This window comes from Lagopus leucura, unplaced genomic scaffold (assembly GCF_019238085.1).
Source record: "Lagopus leucura isolate 7727_CA_CO unplaced genomic scaffold, USGS_WTPT01 Super-Scaffold_100159, whole genome shotgun sequence".
In the NCBI taxonomy this organism is placed as follows: Eukaryota; Metazoa; Chordata; class Aves; order Galliformes; family Phasianidae; genus Lagopus; species Lagopus leucura.
The window spans coordinates 14,011,854-14,030,240 of NW_024962335.1; the positions used below are offsets into that span (position 1 = coordinate 14,011,854).

General features: G+C 45.5%; 1 long non-coding RNA gene across 1 annotated transcript; it reads right to left on the reverse strand.

The window, feature by feature from the left end:
* Positions 1 to 177: 177 nt before the first annotated feature.
* Positions 178 to 13,168, reverse strand: LOC122190433. The gene is made up of 3 exons (XR_006182125.1): positions 12,900 to 13,168; positions 2,792 to 3,012; positions 178 to 1,242 (listed from the first exon to the last, which is right to left on the reverse strand). It is a non-coding gene; the product is annotated as an uncharacterized LOC122190433 (long non-coding RNA).
* Between the last annotated feature and the right edge of the window lie 5,219 nt (positions 13,169 to 18,387).

Below are 18,387 nucleotides of genomic sequence, written 5' to 3' on the forward strand. Positions count from 1 at the left end.
TGGTTCAGATCAAACCTTCACTGAGAGGTGTCATCTTTGTTGACTTGTCTGCAATCTGTGTAGCTTAGATCCAAACTTAGTGACCAGCATAATGGTGTTGATGCCACAGGAAGAATTGCTGCTGACAAAATTAGCATAAAATTAAAGTCCTATTCTGCTACAGAGAATATACTCCTCTTTCATGTCTATAGTTTGCAAGAACCTGAGTTCTTTGCAAAAAAAAAAAAAAAAAAAAAAAAAGTGTAGAGAATTGTAGTCATTGTAGAGACCATCTCATCAGCCTGGAATCTCAGCCTACTCAAGATCTTTGTAAACCAAATGCAAAACTCTTGCCTAGCTGCCTTCATCAAGCCCAAACTCCCACTCAGTTGTCTTCTCCAGCATTTAAGCTAGCCATTCCATTTCCTTTAAGCACATCAAAATAGGATGGGAACATTCTTGGCTATGCACCTTGGTATTATTTGGTCTCTCAGCAGATAGCTAGTAAGAAGTCACTTCTAAAGAAAGCCTTCAAAAGACAGTTGCTGACTATGAGTCTTCAGAGGCTCACAGACATTGCTGTGGCTATGTTGTTGGGTATTTTTTTCCTTTTTTTTTCCTTTTTTTTTTTGTTCTGAGTGTGCTCAGCAGCAGTTAACAAAAGGCCAAGACTTCCCTTGTGGCTCAAGTATCCCTGCTTTTCCCGTGGCTTCTTGGGGTACCTTGTGGAGAAATAAGGTTAATTCTCAGTACTTGCCCACTGGAGAAGCAGGGATGGCAGTACCTTTCTGCTTCCAGGGCTGAAAAGGGAATAAACGAATCAGAGTGTTAAAGCTATGGCCATAAGAAGAGAAAAAGTTCCCCATCTCAGCAGTTTTCTCTGGTCAATCAGAGACCATCGATCTTTCTTAGAGCCTGTGGCTATTCACTGATATAAATGTCAGACATACAATGAAATATGCTCCGAAGGCATTTATTCCTCCTACTCCTACTGTATGAAGAAATCCAAGCTGAGCTTCTCATGTGGCTAACGCAGTCTCAGAGCATTGCAGGCTGTGGCTGCAAGAACCACCATGACTACCAGGGGCTGTGCCTGCCTGCTTGGTGCACTCGCCAGCATCAGCATTTGGGCAGTGCACACTCGTGGAGCAGAGGTGTCACCATCTGGAGCCATCCCTTCTGCAGCTCCCGATGCTGGCTGCAGTTGGAGATGCAGACTGATACGATGGGCTGATGCAGTAGGACCAATCTGTTTCTCTCCACCTTAAGGAAAATGACAGAAGTGACAATCACATGCTGTTCAGTTCTGGTCAGAATTAGTTCAAGACAAAAGATGTTCCACGGCTTTTGTCTCCTCTTCAAAAGCATATGCAACAGAGATTAAATATTTAAACCAGCTATTCTCTCTCTCTTCCCATTCATTTTCACTCCCCTCATTATTCAGTAAAGCAGGCTCGTTTTTCCACCCCCTCACCTTCCCTCCCTCCCTCCCTCCCACATTCATTTCTCCTTCGTGGTGCCCCTCCCTTCAGGCAATGCTGGAAAGTTAGTGTTCAGGAGCCACTCAGCTGCAGGTAGGTATTATGCCCTGAGTAGCACATAGATGGGCAAACACAATGCTTCCCCTGAATTACTTGTACTCCCTGGGCATTTAAACTCCTCCAGGGGTATTATGGTGTGCAGGAAAATAAGTGATGATCATCAGTTGTGAGTGAGAGCAGTAGTACTTGGGGAGAATACAGGTAGAGAAGGCACACATTTGAGAAGATGGTGATCTGGCTTGTCTTATTGTTCCCTTCAAAGGGCAACTGTCCACATTTCTTTATGAATCTGTAATTTCTCAGCGTCCCAGGGTGTGAGATGGGTTAATAATATTTACTGAGATGCCTGCAAAATGAAAAAGCATTACTTTGCAGTGAAAAGCATCCAGATCACTTATTTGCTGCATTTTGCTATGAATCATTTTTAAATTATATTTTAATGAAATATGATGGAAAAAGATTGCATTTCTAGTCTCTCTCTTTCCTTTTGCCACTCAGGGCACAGCACATCTGGATTTACTCACCAGATATGCACGCACCCTTTCATTTTCATCCCATTGTTGAAACTTTATAAAACTTTCCCCATCTCTGGAAAATTGGTAGGAATCAAGATTAAGGCTAAAAAAAACCCTTCAAAAACCATCAATAAAAGTGTATTCAATAGTATTTCAGGGAAGAACAAGAGGAAAAATAATGAGTCACAGAATCATTAAGCTTGTAAAGACCTCTAAGATCATTTATTCCAACTGCCAGCCCACCCCCACCATGCCCATTGACCACGTCCCTCAGTGCCACATCCACCTGGTTCTGGAACACCTCCAGGGATGGTGACTGCACCACCTCCCTGGGCAGCCTGTGCCACTGCAGCACCACTCTTTCTGAGAAGAATTTTTTCCTAATATCCAACTTGAACCTGTCCTGGTGCAAGTTTAGGCCATTCGCTCTCGTTCTATCACTGTTACTTGGGAGCAGAGGCTGACCCGCACCTTGCTACAGCCTTGTTTCAGGTCACTGTAGAGAGCCATAAGGTCTCCCCTGAGCTCTTCTTCTCCAGACTGAACAATCCCAGTTCCCTCAGCTGCTCCCCATTAAGCTTGTGCTCCAGACCCCTCATCAGCTTTGTTGCCCTTCTTTGGATGAAGTGGATAACAATTCATTTCTGTACACTCAGTGAGTACTAAGGGGGTTGTTATGTCGTCTCTCAGTCCCTACTGGAGGAAAAGCCACCAAATCATGTCCTACCCATGCAGAAGGAGAAGTGATGCACTCACCTGACAGTGACTGTACTGACATTGCAGGAAGGAGTAGGCGTAGGGAGAAATCATGACGTTCAGTCTCCATTCAGGACCCATCTTCCTAGCTGCTCCTGGCCCAGTGATAATGGCATGGATGGCAGCGAGCCCATGCTTGTCTCTGCTGGTATATGATGCTGAGAGGAAGGGTTCATTCAGGAGGCCCCCAAGGCTCTCCTCTGGATGGCACCATCTAGGATCTTCCTAGAGAGAAAGAATGCTTTGGGGACTATTTCTATTGCTGCTGCTATTTGGCACCACAGGATGTGCCCTTATTTCCTCCCTTTCACTATTCCTGACTCACTTACCAGGGCTGACGATTGTCTCTCAAAGATTTTTACCTGTGATGATAAACGAACAACTAAGGAGGGCAGAAGAGAAGGAGGAGTTGAGGAAGATGAAAAGAGAAGAGCCTTGCAAAAGTCTTCACAGAAAAATCTCTGATCAAAAGCACAGTAAAGGCTCATTAGATGCAGGTAAAAACAAAGATATAATGAATAGCTCAGAAGTAAGAGGCGATGCATGAAAAATGCATGAAATGGAGACAGACTGATGAGCTCGAGCCCTCCGTAGCGCACGCTTTGCTAACCGTGACCGGTTGCTCTATTTTGGTCTCCATTTGGGGAGAGAAGGGGAAACGTGGAGCTTGCTATCTGTGACAGCGATAGGGCCTGGGGGAACAGCATGGAGCTGTGTCAGGGGAAGGTTAGGTTGGAGATTAGGATGAGGTTCTTCACCAGAGGTTGGTGGGCATGGAACAGGCTGCCCAGGGCAGTGGGCACAGCCCCGAGATGCCAGAGTTCATCTGGTCAACACACTTAGACATACGGTCTGACTTTTGAGTGGTTCTGTGTAGAACCAAGGTTTGGACTTGATGGTCCTTATCTTCCACTGAAGCTGTGCAGTATGAAGAGACCTTCTTCAGTCACCTTCTCTGATGCTGCATGTTGGTACTGGCTGTACATCTCTGTGACTCTGGGCACATTTTGTTTGGCTCTGAGCTTCACTGGCTCTTTCCAGAAGAGCAGCCGCTGCCTGCTGATGGTCAGTATGGATGCTGTGTCCTCAGCATGGGATTGATTGCTGCTGTGCCCTCCTCTATAGCAGACCAGTCTTATGCTAGAGCTTGTGTGAGCACATTGCTTTTTCTTTTTTTCTATTGCTCCCTGTTCTTTTTTTTTTTTTTTTTTTTACTGCTCCTTTCATTAAGAAAAGAAAAAAAAAAAAAAAGGAAGTTTGGGGGATTGAAAAACGTCTTATTCCTTTGATCCAAGAAATATTATACGCCTTTGTTTATAATCAAAGGGAGTCAGTGAATGAGAATAATTCCTGAGTAAAGAACAGGTGAGAATGACAGATCATTTTTTATATTTCTTTTTGTTCTTGCCCCTCTCAGAGGACTGCAATCATGTACTCCAGATCCGGAATGAAATCCATTATAATAATAATGATGGTAATACTATGTACTCTTAGTGCAACTTCTGCTAATATCTCCACACACACTGCAACTCCTAGAAAGGAGCTGGAGCACAAATATTTCAGCAGTTTTGTAGAATCATAGAGTCACAGAATCATTTGAGCTGGAAGGGACCATTAAAGGCTGGTCAACTCCCCTGCAACAAACAGGGACAGGTTAGAGATGGGGAAACCAAATGTGGATGCAGGTTTTTAAGCGATGAGCCTCAGTTGACACAGGACAGTGAGCACCTCCAGATGTGAGCTCCCTCTGCCCACACTCAAAACTATCTGGAAACTGAGCAACCATCGTTGAGGAATTATTGAGCCTGAGCTAATCAGCTCTGTGGCTGCTGGCCAGCTCGGAGCATGAGCAGAATTAGTCGTATCTGTCTGCAAAGGGCCATGCAAATAGCCAGCATTTCCAGCAGCAGGGCTGGAAATAGAGTCCTCATCTCTTCCTCTGTGCAAGGCACCAGCTGGATGGCCAAGAGGTGTGTATGTAGCAAGCACTGGCTGTGGAGTACCAAAACCTCCCAGAGAAGTAAAGCTAATAATGGATGAATTCATAACCTCGTCTGTGTCCTTGGAGGGAACCCGCACGCAAAGCCGCTTTGGCTTTCAGAAGGCTGTTGCCTGCTGCAAGCTTGCCACGAATGTATGTCAGACCCTCAACAGCTCGAGGCAGCCTGGAAAGCTGCAAGATTAAAACAAACTAGAAAAGAGGAAAAAAAGCCCTCAAGTGCTGCAAGGTCAGGTTTTTCTCTGCAGCAGCAGAGACCGGCATCTCAGTTTTTAAGTAAAAAAATAGAATCCAGACTAAACTTCCGTATTTTCATGGGGGTCCTCAGGCTGGGGCAATGCCCTGCACAACAGATGCTGTAAGGCATCACCAACTTAGCTTTGCTGCAAGCACTCTTGCCATGCTGTACAAACCTAGAACCCCGCTTTCAGTGGTGTAAAAAGCTATCATTTTGACATGGAAGCCTATCACAATTGCTTTTATCTGGTTCAAATGACTAAGCAAGCTGCTGAGGCATAGGAAATAGGGCCCAAGGCATTTTCTGTGTGTTTGTTCTGGCTGAAGGCTCAGAGGACGTGTACAGAAGTATAAATTTGCCCATTACCTTCTCCACGACTCTGTGTGCTCTCAGCCCTCCTCTGTCCAGAGGAGCTTGTTCCTCCTCAGGTAATCTCACAACAATCCAATTAGCAAGAAAACTTTCTGCCTTCAGCGCTGGATGAGACGGCCACATTATTAAAGGCTCCCATTGGCTCCGACCTGCGCTTTGCTTCAAAGCAGAGGGCAACTACATCCGTGAAATGAACAGAAGGGACAAATTTAATTAGTGCCAAACTTACCCATCAGGATTCCCACTCCTGATAGTGGCAGAGTGCAGAGAAAAGGAGCTCTGATTTATGTGGCAGGTCAAACAAAGGCAGGGAAAGGAAGAGGATAACCACAAGAATTTGTTCACTGCTGGAAATCTCTGCTAATTGGGATAAAATGCAAAAACTCAGAGCTGCTTCATCTGCCAGGCAGCTCCATGTGGTACAGACCTAAGTCACCTCGCCTTTTTGTTCTGTCTTGAGGATTTGACCCTTTTATCATGCAAAAAAACCTCTGTACAGTGCTCTTTATAAGGGAGGGGGCAGGGGAAGAAACATAAGGAGTTTGATTTTTTTTTCATTTTTGCGTTTGAAGTCAGTTTACATAAGTGCCCCAAAATAGCAATTCCTTCTTCTTGTTGTCTCCGAGAGACACTTTATGCTATTTTAATGCGGCAGAAAGGAAACCAGGCACGCGGATTCATGCCATGCGTGCAGTTCTTCCACTGAGTGACAGCACAGGCTCAAGGGTGCTGGTGCATGTTGGAAACCAGTTCAGCAGCACAGGTGATGCACTGGGAGGATGATGTAGAACTGCTGCTGGTCTGCGATGCCTCATCAGAGGCACAGAGGCTATGGGGATGCACAATTCCCAGGCCCTAGAGGGATACCACCAATGGGTATGGCATCTGGACCATTCCTGGGTGCTTTTTCTGTTGGGGAGATGAATAGAAGGAACTGGGGACACCAGTTGGCATGGCAACCCCAGTATCTGCCTCTTCGGGCTTAGGCAATCACACACAGGTTGGGAAGGTGTGAAAGGGCACTTTGCACAAAGCCTCATTGGCGTGCAGTTTGCATCCCAGGCAGCTGTGTGGAAATCAGCAGTCTGCCAGAGCACTGCCAGACCCCAAAAGTCCTCACCCTGCCATTCTCTTTCTTCTGGCTTTGCTAGACTTTGGGCAACAGCAGAGACCTCCAAATCACCCCTTACCCCATCTGTCACCCACCAGAACGCAGCCAGGACTGCACTGATAAGGGTGACCTGCTTGGTCTTCTTGCCTGTTTTTCTATTCTCCCCTGCAAAAAAGGCAGTGAGAAGAAAGGCTTTTGTTTGCGGAATGGATTGCCAAGTGGCTTTTCCATCATAAAGCAGTTTATGGACACGACTGGTGATTTGCTTTCATCAGCTGTCTTTGCTCATTGCATCCTTAGTTATGAGTTTTTTAGCAGCTGTATCTATCATGCTTATTTGAGAATACTGAAAAGGGCAAAGAGAGAATAAATATGTTGTCCTCACTCTATCTGAACTAGTTTAAGCTCTTGCCAGCAAAGAGAGCTTTAAAGTGGACAGATAGGAAGCTTGGGCAGAATTGCAAAAGGGTGCTGCACTGAGCCTAGCATATTGCTGTTCAATAACCAGTGCAAATCCCTGTGATTTTATGGTAAATCTCCTAACAGCTGACGAGATTCAGTCTGTCCCAGATTTGGATCCATGTGATGAGAAAAAGAAATCTCAGCTTTCATTTAAAGCAGGAAAAGCAACGCAAAGACAACAAGCCAAAGTCTCTGTGCTTACAGAAACATCACTGTGTCATTTAAATTTACCCTACGAACCCAAAGGTTTGGAAGTAATGACAGATTCTTCCTATTTTCAATTAGAAAATAAATATTAATAACATGCAAGCCAGTCTCATGATTCTGGGGAAAGTGACTCATGCTTCAAAATGTTTGGAGAGGTGGTATTGACACTGCTGGGAACAACTTTGGTGCCCCATTAATACCTAATCGGATGTGCTAGGGCTTCCTGTATAGCCACCTCATTAGCTCAGAGCCTTGGCTGCCCAGATCTTAACGTTTTGATATCCTTACTGCCTTGACTTGCCAAGCATGCCCTGCTATGTTTCTCAGTGAAGCTGGCCAGGCTTCTTTAAGCAACCAATTATCAGAAGATGTGGGGAGCGTTTGGCTGGGCAAAGCTCAGCCTGTTCTTTACCTGTGTCCAGACAGCTTCTTTCTTTACGGAAAGCACCTCTCAACAGGATGCAGTTTTCCAGCACTCCAGACTCTGAGCTTCAGGGCCTTTGTTGTACAGTTTGCTGGGAGAAAGCTATCATAGACGATTTATTTATTTATTTATTTATTTTGGTGGTATGTCTAGGCATTTCTCATCCTCGGGATGGCAGAGAGCAGGGGAAGGTGGCAGAGGGAGTCAGCGAGCTCATCCCAACTGATCTGACATAAATCCACACGCGCCTATGAAAGGAGAACAGTTACACAAGCTGCCTTCAATGTCCTTTAACAGCTGTCAAAAACACATCCCACAGATCCAGCTGAGATATCAGCTGAAGAGGCACTTGAGATGCAACGTAAGGAAGACTGTCACAAATAGGTTGCTGTGATGGACTGCAGTCCGGACAGTTTGTTTCAGGCCCTGGGACATGCTCTGCCCCAACTTCTGTCTCACAGCCAGCCTGTGTATGGCCTACAGGACTCCTAAAAATGGATCTGTGATGTGAAAGGAGGGAGGGATGGCCACACCATATCCTGCCACCTGTAGAGGGGAGTGCTGCTCCTACAGCCTGCTCACAATAAGCCCAGACTCAGTGGGCTCACAGGTGAGAAGAATGTTACTGTCTGTTCATCACTGCCTGGGTGAGATGATACCTGAATGTAGTCCATCCCAAAAGGTCCTCAGCTTCAGTGGCCCGTGTCTGTAAGTTCCACTCAACTCTCTTGTTCGATCAAGCCCATGTTATGACACTAAGGAGAAAATAGTGGGTAGCAGTGAGAGTGAGATGGCAGGTACTGTCACCTCCCTCTGCTCATTGCTGAAGGAAGGTAGGCAGACCTACGACTGAAGCACGTCACTAGCAACTCCCCTGAGATTACACAAGTCATAAATAGTTGAGAAACATGTTGCAACTCAGTTTTTAACTCTTGCTTGCACTAAAAGTTTACTAACTGTCTAACTAAAGGCATTCTCTAACTGTCCCACAAAAGTAGAGTAGTCCTGGAATATCACCTGCATCTGCTTATGGTGATGGAGATTCTTGTAAAGAGAAGGTATGCCTTTTGAAGCTGTGACAGAGAATAATGCATGACATAGGCCAAGGTTGCATTTAGTTTTCTGGCTGGCAGACAAATACACCACACAGTCAAGCCAGAGTTGCTTCTGGCTATTTTGTAGAGTCATAGAATCATAGAACCATAGAATGGCTTAGGAGACCTTAAAGATCATCCAGTTCCAACCCCCTGCCATGGACAGGGCTGCCACCTACCAGCTCAGGCTGCCCAGGGCCCCTCCAACCTGGCCTTGAACCTCCAGTGATAGAGCACCTGCGGTCTATCTGGGCAGCTGTGCCAGTGCCTCACCATGCTCTGAGTAAAAATTTTCTTCCTAACGTATAGCCTAAATCTTGCTTCTTTTAGTTTAATGCCATTCCCCCTTGTCCTATCACTATCAGACCTTGTAAAAAGTCAGTCCTTCTCCTGCTTGTAAGCTCCCTTCAAGTACTGAAAGGCAGCAATGAGGTCTCCCCAGAGCTGTCTCTTCTCCAGGCTGAACAAGCCTAATTCCCTCAACCTTTTTTTCATGTGAGAGGTGTTCCACCCCTCTTATCGCCGTTGTGGTCCTCCTCTGGACCCAACTTCAACAGCTCCCCATCCCTCCTGAGCGGGGGTCCCAAGCCTGGATGCAGTACTCCAGATGGAGCGTCATGAGAGTGGAGCAGAGAGTGGCAATCCCGTCCCTCTCCCTGCTTGCTGTCCTTCTTTTGATGCAGCCTAGGATACTGTTAGTCTTCTGGATGGCAAGAGCACAGTGCTGTCTCATGTCCAGGTTTTTGTCCACCAGGACCCTCTTTAGCCATGGTTGCTTTGCGTTCCTCTTACTGTGGCACCAGTAGCAAGCCCAGCCTGGCATTTGGACACAGATATGAAGTCAGATCCCAGGCATTCAGAGGAGGTACAGGAGGCACCACAGTGACTTCATGGTGCTTCACTGCTACTATCAGCTTAGAGGAGGAAGTCATCAGTGAATAGATCTAAAAATGGAATGGAGAGCTCTTGGAGGGGGGTGGCCACTGAGCTGTGGAGAGCCTCCTCATTGTTCCGCTGCCGCCCTGACGTCTGTCTGTTCGCACAGTGAGAGAATGCCAGCCATTTTCTTGAGCTTAGCCTGACTGCCAAAGCTGCCCTCAGATGAGAGTACAGCCAAATTCCTTCACATCTCTGCTGCTTTCTGTTGTCTGCCATTGTCATGGAGAATAAAAACGATCCTACATAAAGCACTCAAACAATATGGAGCTGGAGTCACTGAATGTGAGATATGTCTGACACACTTGCCGTGAGATCTTTAAGGGCCTCTGTAAGACAAGCATATCTCAGTGGAGTTTTGTGCAGCAGCTGTGTTATGGAAAACCATTAAACTGCTCTACCGGGTCCCTTTTTTTTAATCAGCAGAATGCAAGTGACCATGTCCTGCTTGATACAGCACACCAGGCATAGCAACATACCTTTTTAGGCTTTGTCTCCAGTGGGATTTGGGGATGAGAAGGGAGAACATTACAAACACTTCCCCTACTTTGTGTTCTTCTGTCACTTGTCACATCCTAGAACTTTTCTCTCACCCCCCAGAGATGACTGGCCAGTTTCATTCAAAGTAAGGCACTTGTTCCCCTGGTATGAGGCTTTCCTCCTAAGTCTCATTGTACCATGCAGACAGCAAGAGTCAGGAGAAAAACAACCTCGTTAACAGAAATGGATTTTTCTCTCCACGCAGATGGGCAGTGAATATTTTTAAATGCAGTCTCAACAAGATGTGCTAATTGGTACCACTGTAACCCCACGGTCCTTTCTCGTAAGCAAGCTAGAGAACAGATGGGTATTATTATGAAACTCCAGGGAGATGGATGGCTGCACAGTAAAGTGGACATGCCTGGCCCTCCTCCAGTTCTCAGAAAGGACCCCAACAAAGCACTTGATTCTGAAACCCAGCCTACAGTCACAAATCGTCTCAAGATGTGTTCACCAATCCAATCTCAAAAGCACCGGCACATCAACAGCCTAGAGAGGGAAGGTATATGTGAAAGAGGACAGTAAGATCACATTGCGTAAAACAATAACTGTTGAAAACAGCAAAAAGCACAGACGTGCCCTGGGAGGGAGAAATGCGAAGCATCAGTGTCTAAAGAGCCACTTGAGAGAAATAAAGGGCAGCAAATTGATCTTGGCTGTGCAGGCCATGCGTGTCAGCCAGAAAACAAACACAATTTGGCCTACATTGGTTTCTGTCACAGCCTTGAAAGGCAATACCTTCTCTTTACGTGATTCTGGCCAGTAAATCATTGGAAAAATATGAGCTAATGTGTGGTCCTTTTGTTACCAACAAGGTTTTGGGAATTGTGGAGTGTCTTGTGACTCCTCTGCCTGGAACCCAGCTGAAATCACCCTCTTCTCACAGAGGACCACATCTCTTTGTTCTCTCAGCTATACCCTGCCAGAATCCACCACAAAAACATGTAGAGGAGACGCCTGCTTTTGAGATGCCCATTTTAGAGTGAGGATTGAACCCACACCCCTGGGATCATGGTCTGACCCTGATATTTCAAGAACAGAAGACCTTAGGTCCTGATGAGGCCAAACCTGTCCAAAAATCTGTTACTGCTGAGAGCAGAGATGGCAGTGCAGTTCTTCAATACTCTCTGGAGAAATTCCTTTCCCTTTCCCTCTCTGGCCTCTTGAGCTGTTCACATGGATCTCACAAAGATCTTTGTGATCCCTCAGCAAATCAAGGAATTAAGCAGCTTTATAAATGAAACAACTATCAAGCCTTTCCTACAAGAGAGCAGATAATCTCTTTTATGAAGTCAGAAACTAAAACAAGAGCATTCTCTACCTCAAATACAAGTCCCTTTGGTTGAAGAGGGATAACAGCTGTTAATCTGTCCCTCTGTAAGTGGTAAAACCTTCACACATAGGACATGTTTGAGACGGGAAGATTAACAGAGGATAGAACCACAGTCCAAAAACACTCTAAGGATGCAGACATCAAGGAGGAGGGAGAACTGTTAATTGTGAGTCTGAAAGCAGAACACTTAAACTGATGCCCTGACAGTGTCTGGAAGCTGGGATGTGGCTGGCTTTGGGCTCATCTCCAGGGGAAGCGTTGAGAATCACACTGCTTTCTATCACATGCACACCTCAGACTCTGGTATGTGCAAGGAGTTACCATCTTAGCACCTCCTCCATCTCTAGGACTTGGCAAGTAAACATGCCATTGCTATGAACGCCAGCCTTCCTGGCCCCTAAATAACCCAGGAACATTCACTGCCCTGCTCACTGGGGACAGTCCTGTGACAGGACCTGGCAGCCCTCCCATGGCAGGCTGCAGCACACCTCAGCCCTCAGCACTCTCCACTGCAGATTTCCAGATCTGCTCTGTGGCAATGGGAATAAATAAATAAGAAATGGGAGACTGTGCATTTGAGTGTCTCTTGGAAGAATTTTCTTTGCTTCTGTAATTCAGCCCTGTACATTCCTCTCCCCTCACTGAGATCTGGAGCTATTCTTGTTGGCATGATGGGATGCAGGAGAAATAATTTTGCTGAGAAATGATGTACGATGCTGTCAGTATGGACACAGGGGTGCTTGCTCTTCTCCTCAGGAAGGAGGCAGAAGCCAGGTGAGGGTGGAAAGATGATGTCAGCCTACATTGGCATCCCTTGATGATGCTGACCTTATGCCCTTGCAGCTGCAGGAAGGCAAATCACCCAGCTGAGCTGGTTATTCCTCTGTTCACTAGCTGATTGATAGCAGCAATACTGCACTGCTTATGGGGCAGATTGATGTGATAGTTGCATCTCAGAGGCTGTAGTGTTTTGGAGGGTTCTGTCAGCAGGGGAGGTGACGGTGAAGGGGAGCACCCATGTGGCGCACACCCTCCCACCAAGCAAACGCAGTTAGGTTTCTTTTTGCTATGACTTCTGTTTTCGTGCTGCGGATCAATTAATTTTCATGGTCCAATTAGAGTTACAGCTGTTAAAGCCTAGAGCATGACTGGCTGGTTAGGCTTTAAAGAATGTGACATTTTGCAGCTGAAAGCTTTATCACGCATAAGCAGTGTTAACACAGACATGGCAGAAGTTCATCTAAATGCCACGTCCCAGATGGAATGGGGTCCCTGTCCGTGTTTGTAGGTGGGTACAGACCTCTTCTGCCCACACATCCCATCTTCCTAGTGTATGTTATTGCCAGCAATGGATGTAACCATCTCTGCTCTTCTCCTGTCCATTCTACTCACCAGTCTTGCACCTACATAAGCACCTCTTTCTCTTACAGGAAACTCTCAGCATAGGGAGCGCTTTGGTGGCCCTTGGTGGAGTCTGCCAGCAGCAGTTCCTTCCATGTTCCTGGCACATGAAGCAAACCAGGGGCATTCTTGCACAAAAGTCTTCTTTAGACAGTGAAAATGCAGAAATGCTAAGAGACCATCCATGCAGGCATTGGTGGCAGCAGAGCTCTGGAGGGCGACTGGGGAAATGTCACCTTAATAAGTAGGCGGACTTAACTCAAGCCATCAACACTGCCAGAATGGCCCCAAGCACAGCTCCTCAGTGTGTCTCCAGAAAGGGCACGAGTGCATGGCTGACTGAGCTGTGGCCTCTCCAGCTTCTGGAAGATGAAACGTTGTAGTACAGAGAAACAGGCATCCTTGTTGCAGAGCTAATCCAGGCATGCAACACCTGTCCTAAGCCTCCATCAGCTGAGTGCACTGATAGGTTGCCTTTTATAGCAGGCTGGATAACCTAACCCAGCAGGTTCCCCCTTTGCAAGCTGCTTGAAGATATCAGGTCTCTGAATGACTACAGGGTTCCTGGTACCAGATTTCAGTCTAATATCCACCAAAATAAGGGAAGGTTTTGCTTAATGGCTTAAAGTTGCACCAGGGGAGATTAAGGGTGGGTATTAGGAATTATTTCTTCTCCAAAAGAGTGGTGAGGCATCAGAACAGGCTGCCCAGGGAGGTGATGGAGTCACCATCCCTGGAGATATTCAAGAACCGTGTGGCACTGAGGGACATGTTCAGTGCTCATGGTGGGGATGGGCTGTCAGTTGGGCTTGATGATCTTAGAGGTCTTTTCCAACCTCAATGATTCTATGATTCTTTGAGCCCATATAGACTATCTCTGCTCCTTAGGACTCAGGACATAAAGGCAAATTGGTTGTATATTGGCACCACTGGGTGTATAGAGGCATCGCTGTTTGGATGAACATTTAAAATAACCTCATCTCCTCTGACCTGCACTCAGCTCAGTGCCATCATCATTTTCACTTAATGTGAGGTCCAGCAAGCTCCTCTGAGGTGTCCCCATCCTTTACTTAAGGCAGAGACTGCTCCATTCCTTGGCTGGTGTAGGTTGTGGTGCTCCCTCAGCTAATGGAAAAGCTGGTGAATCCCTGCAGAGAGTCTCCTTCTGTACATCCTGGCTTGCGACAAGATCTTGACTTTTAGAAGGAAAGGGAAATAAAAATCTTCAAAACGTGTCTGCTTTGAAGATTAAATCATATTCTGTTCAGCCTATTTGTATATTTAGCTTTTTTTTTTTTTTTTTTTTTTTTTTTTGGCACAGACATGGCTGTAATTCTCATTTCGTTTACACAGCTGCAAATCCCCATCAGAGTTAAAAGAGGGTAGAGTTAGAACACGTTAATCTACCCTGAATAAGATATTCAACCCTGTAATTCACAGTTTACACTAGATTTTAAGTGCAAGGAACTAAGAGGCTTTCTTTTTTGTCAGGATGCATGACATATGGACAGACTGACGTGGTTTACGTCCAAAGCCATTCCTGACCTGTGAAGTATCCCAGTGTATCATGGGGAATTATGTACCCACAGGCGAAAGATTGCTGTGGTTTCCTTTGGGATAATCCACATCTATGGTCTAAGCTTTATGTGGACCTTACAGCCTGGAGTAACTGTTAGAGCCTGACTCTTGAGTGGTCTGTGCATTGGCACAGTCCAGGAAAATATTCTGCAAAGGGGAAGGTTTAAGGAAAAGGTTTTGGGAAGAGACATATCATGGATACATGGATACATTGACTGGAGTCCTTTCTGGAAGCTGCCTCGTATTCATGTTTAGGGAGAATTTGAGGGAAATGCCTAGTCCTAAAAGAGACATGGATTAAGCAGTCCTTCCCACCTTGCATCTCTGTCTCACTGGTTAAGCCTTTGAGATGTAAGTCCTCTTGTTACTTGTACTCACAACTGGTAGATCAGACTATTCTTTTGGGACTATTTTACTGAAAGAGCCAGGACCAAAATACAGCATCTGATGATTGCAAAACACATTATTGACTGAACTTAAACATAGATGCTGAGCTAAACATTAAAGATACAATGCAAATCTGCTGGATGTTTGATACTTCTGTCTTCCTTAAAATGTTTTTCACATGCACAGAACTGTATATGCTAATATAAATACCTGTGACTTCCGATTGTTCTGATCTCAGTCTGGAGCTTGGCCCCAGGATCTTCCTGGAGCCTTCAGGCTCAGATTTGTTTCTTGTCAGGTGAAAATACATAGCAGGGGCTGATGGATGGAACAGTTCTGCTCCATGCTGGTGTGATTCTGAGAGCTGCCTGTGCATGCGTGGGAGATGGGACCCAACATCTCCCAAATGCTGCGCAGGGGACTGGCACTGTGCAGCTTTTCTGGGAGACAGGACATCACAGAGCATGTGCACAATGCCAGTAACTCAGCTCCCAGCCTTGTTCCTGAGTGCTGGTCGTGGGATCATCCCCATTGCATATATGTTAGCTCGCTCCTGGCTTCTCTTTTAGAATGGGTAAACCAAGTGCTTCTGAAGTAAAAGCTGAGTGTCCTTCTATGGACATTTGCCTCTGCCCTTCAGGAGGCATGGTGCAGTCTTCACCATACTTGGTTTCCTCTGGGGCATCCTCCCCATAGGCAGTGCAGGCTTGCATGTCCCTTACACTAATTTCCAGGCATGTAATATATGCACACAGCATGGGGCTGAAAAAACTCCACCCTGGTGGCTTGCAGTGCAGCCCTTATATATTTTCAGACTCCATATGCAGTCTATATGGAGTATATTTTCAGACAGCACATGGGCTGGTGGGGGAAGAGTGGACACAAGAGGATAGTAATAACGGTAATAAATCACAGAATTGCAGAGTTGTAGAACTTGGAAGTGATCTCTGAAGATCAAATCCAAGCTCCCTGCTAAAACAGATTCCCTAGAGTAGGTTTCACAGGAAAGCGTCCAGATGGGTCATTTAAACAGACATAAATGAGTCTTTAGTGCACATAGGTGCCTAAAGAAAAGACTCAAGGCTGAAGGCCATGGCACGTAAATGCATCCAGGCCCCTCTCTTGGTGGCTCCACAACTCACAGTGCACTGTATGGCCAGGGGATGGAGAGGTCTTCCTCACAATGTAGTCAAAATCTTCTGACAGGGCACTTTTCTGTCTTTCCTGTCACTGAACATCTGCTATGAGCATCGAGATAATCACTTGGCAGTCTCCACAGCCCCCACAGCAGTTTTATGCACCTTCCAGATCTGTGGGAACAGCTTTTGAGCTGCTTTTTTGGGGGAGGAACAGCCAATGTCCTCAGCAACTGGTAGCCAGTGTTCTTCAAGCATGAGACTTGGTGGTGAGACATCTTGTAATTTGCATCTAAGATTTCCTAGCCAGAGGAAATCAGTTAGATCAGGAGTTCCCAAGACAAACTTCCTCCTATAAGAGTCCTGTATTACCTGTAAAGAGATGAACTGCTACTTATTTTCCTGGAGAATCTGGCTATTTGCTGCTCTTCCATACTCTCACTTCCAACAAATTGGAGGTTGTTATTTTGGGGCTGTGTTCTGAAACACCCATATGGGAAAAACATAAGTTGCTTTCGGAACAAAAATAAGTCATGGTTACGTACATGCTTTAAAATGCAGTCAGCCCCTAACTGCTTCTTGCAGTCATATCTGAACTCCTTTGTCTTTTTGCAGCATCTACTCCCTCATCTTTTCCACCATGGCATTAATCCGTAGCTCTCAGGCACATATGGGCTCGTTCAGGCACGGCCTTGTTCAGCTTATGAGGAATCCAGTTGCAAATCCTAGTTCTCCCAGTGAATTTCCATACCCTGCTGGCAGCCTTTGCCTGGCAGGAAACAAGGGGTGGGATGGGATGGGCTGCTGCTGGCCTGGGAGACCTGGGCTGTTTCCTCTTGGGAATAAGAAGGGTGAAGGGCCAAGGTTTAACGATGATAGTTGTCAAAGGATATGGGCCTTTCTGCATTTAGAGACAATTAAAAGAACAGCTGAGCTGGCTAATTGCCAGGATCAAGAGTGCATCAATTTGGGGGATCGCTTTGATAACTGAGATTCCCTTTGCAGACAAGTAACTTTTTTTTTTTTCCCCAGTTTACTTCAGTTACTCAAAGGTAAGAGACAGAATCAACGTTGGAAAATAAAAGTTTGCTTTTCTCTTCCAAGCTAGAACCAACGATTAGACTGAGCTCTACTAATTCTACAGCCCGGATGAAAGCCAAGGAGACAAGGATTCCCATTAAGATGTTTCCCCTGCAAAACAAACCAAATGTATTAATGTAAAATATTTTGATAACCAACTTCTATCTAGTACATCTATCTAGTACAAATATAGTTTGACTTAGCTAATAACATCAGTTCAAACGTTTATTTTCTGGTTCCTAGTTGTTAATCTTTATCCAGAGTGATCTTTGCATAGATTACGACTAAAAGGAACATATCTTTTTAGACAATTGTGAATGGCAGCTCCAGTATATTAATGTGTTTAAAAATGCACGCAGGTTATCACCTTGATTAATGAAAGTATATGTCTTATTTATTATTCAAGTTGTAGAAAAATGAAAATCTGTTTATTAGCCACAAAGACTAGCAACTTTTTTTTTTCCCTGAGAAGCAAGTAAACAGAAAAAAAGAAAAAAAATCAGTAATAATAAGTCGATGTTTTTTGTTTGCTAGCTTTAATCACAGCTAAATATGGTAATTTAAAAATCACGTTCATTTAATCCAGTTGCCCTTGTGAGTGGCGACCTGACATTTCTTTGGGGAGCTATCAAATACCATCCTGTTATTTGGTCTTCCACCTGTTACAAGGCAGGGATAGATGGGTCCTTGTGCCAAAGTGAGATTGAGTTCCTATGTCCTCTGTCTCAGCCATCTCTAACCTTGCTTGTACTGCGGTGTCTTTGCACTCTGCAGGATTGCGTTCTTGCCAGAGAGATTCAAATGTATTTCATTGCATAGATCCTGGGGCATGATTAAACGAGCGTAAGGTCTGTATAGGTCATGTCTGTGATCTTTGTGTGGTCCTTTCTAGCTGCACCAAGAAGCTTGCTGTCTCTGTACAAAGCACTCAATAATCTCCCATCCATCCTTGCTCAGTATGCTACGGTTCAGTACACTGTGGACTCGAAATATCTTTCCAAGTAAGCAACCTTATGATGCAGTGCTTAATGTTCTTCGATGATGTAGCCAAGTAAGCTAGAAAGATTGATTGTCTTGTCCCTTCATGTTGCTATAGCTCTGGGCTGAGTGATGGATGGATCCTGGATCTCTCGGCCAGGACTCACCCCTGCAACCTTTCCCTGTCAACCTGGCTGCCAACCACTTGTTGCCTCTTCCAGTTTTGGCCGCTGATGGGGACTGCCTGTGTGATCTGCTCACCAGCTCTGAAAAAAGCTTTGGAACAAATCCTTGGGTCTGTCCCAGGCATAGGGATATTT